Genomic DNA, 1,841 nt, shown 5'->3' on the forward strand with positions numbered 1-1,841 from the left:
CTCTGCCCCGCGGGCCACGGCTGCGCGTCGACGAGCGCGGCGCCGGCGGCGTGCGCCGCCGGCGCGTCCGCGCTGGTGGGCGCGACGGCGTGCGACGCCTGCGGCGCGGGGACCTACGCGAACGAGACCGGCGCGCGGCGCTGCGCGGCCTGCCCCGCGGGCCACAGCTGCGCGGACCCGGCCGCCGCGCCGCGGCCCTGCGCGAACGGCACCGCGTCGGCCGTCGGCGCGACCGCGTGCGCGCGGTGCCGCGCGGGGACCTACTCCGCGGCGGCCGCGGAGTTCTGCGCCGTCTGCCCCGCGGGCCGCAGCTGCGCGGACCCGGCGCGCGCGCCCGCGCCCTGCGGCGCGGGGTCCTACGCGGGCGCGGGCGCGGCGGCGTGCGTCGCCTGCGCGGCCGGGACGGCGGCGGCGGCGAGCGCGACCTACTGCTACGGCTGCCCCGCGGGCTTCTCCTGCGGCGACGCGGCGACGGGACCCGTCGCGTGCGCGGCCGACGAGTATTCGCTCGGCGGCAACGCGACGGCCTGCGCCAAGTGCCCGAGCGGCTACCAGTGCCTGTCGACGTCGACGGCGCCCCGGCCCTGCCCCGCCGGGACGCGCTCGCCCGAGGGCGAGACGCTCTGCACGGCGTGCGACGCCGGGACGGCGTGCGCGCGGCCCGACGCGGCCGCAGAGCCGTGCGTCGCGGGCACGTACTCGTCGAACGCGTCGGCGCGCTGCCTGCCCTGCCCGCCGGGCTTCGCGTGCGGCGCGACCGACGCGGCGCCCGTCGCCTGCGGCCGCGGCTCCTACTCGCTCGGCTCGGCGACGGCGTGCGCCGAGTGCCCGCGGGGCTACGCGTGCCGGCGGGCCGACGCGGCGCCGACGCCGTGCGGCGCGGGCGCCTACGCGCTCGGCAACGCGACGACCTGCGAGAGCTGCGAGGCGGGCTGGTTCTGCGAGACGACGGACGCCGGGCCCGCGCGGTGCCCCGCGGCGACGTACTCGACGGCCCTCGCGACGTCCTGCGACGCGTGCCCGCTCGGCTATACGATCGTCCGCAACCGGACGGCCTGCGAGGCCTGCCCGAAGGGGAGCTACTGCCCCTACACGGACGAGGACCTCGCCATCGCCTGCCCGCGCGGGAGCTACAGCGTCGGCCGCCAGCACCTCTGCACGGCGTGCGCGCCCGGCTCCTATTGCCCCTACGTCGACCGGGGCGTCGAGTACCCCTGCGACTCGGGGACCTACAGCGTCGGCGGCCAGGCGTCGTGCACGCCCTGCCCCGCGTGCACATCAACCGCTGGTCTGGGACGTCCCGACCAAACTTTGGACTTCTCGAGCTCGGTCACATCGAAGTCGATTCGGCTGATTTTTGGACGGATCTATGGCTCTCATCGAGTTCTCGAAGCACGGCGGAAGCGCTTGTGTCAAAACATTCGAATACGCTCACATCGAAGTCGAGTTGAAGATTTGATTCGCACACAGGCCCTGCCCCGCGGGCTTCGCGTGCTTCGACGTCCGCGGCGAGCACATCAAGGCGTGCGAGCTCGGCACCTACAGCAGGGTCGGCGAGCCGCTCTGCGCCGACTGTCCGGCCGGGTACCGCTGCCCGTCGCCGAGCGCGCTGCCCATCGCCTGCGATGCGGGGACGACGGCGGTGCTCGGGTCGAGCAACTGCAGCCTCTGCGATCCAGGCTACGCGTGCCCGGACCCGGCGGCGCCGCCGGAGAAGTGCGCCGTGGGCTCCTACGCGGCGGGCGCGGCCTTCGAGTGCGAGCCATGCCTCCCTGGCTACCGATGCCCCGAGGGGTCCGTGAACGCCGCGCCGCTCGGGTCCGAGCGCGAGGCCGCGCGGA

Source organism: Aureococcus anophagefferens (genome assembly GCF_000186865.1).
Source record: "Aureococcus anophagefferens unplaced genomic scaffold AURANscaffold_52, whole genome shotgun sequence".
NCBI classification, from domain to species: domain Eukaryota; class Pelagophyceae; order Pelagomonadales; family Pelagomonadaceae; genus Aureococcus; species Aureococcus anophagefferens.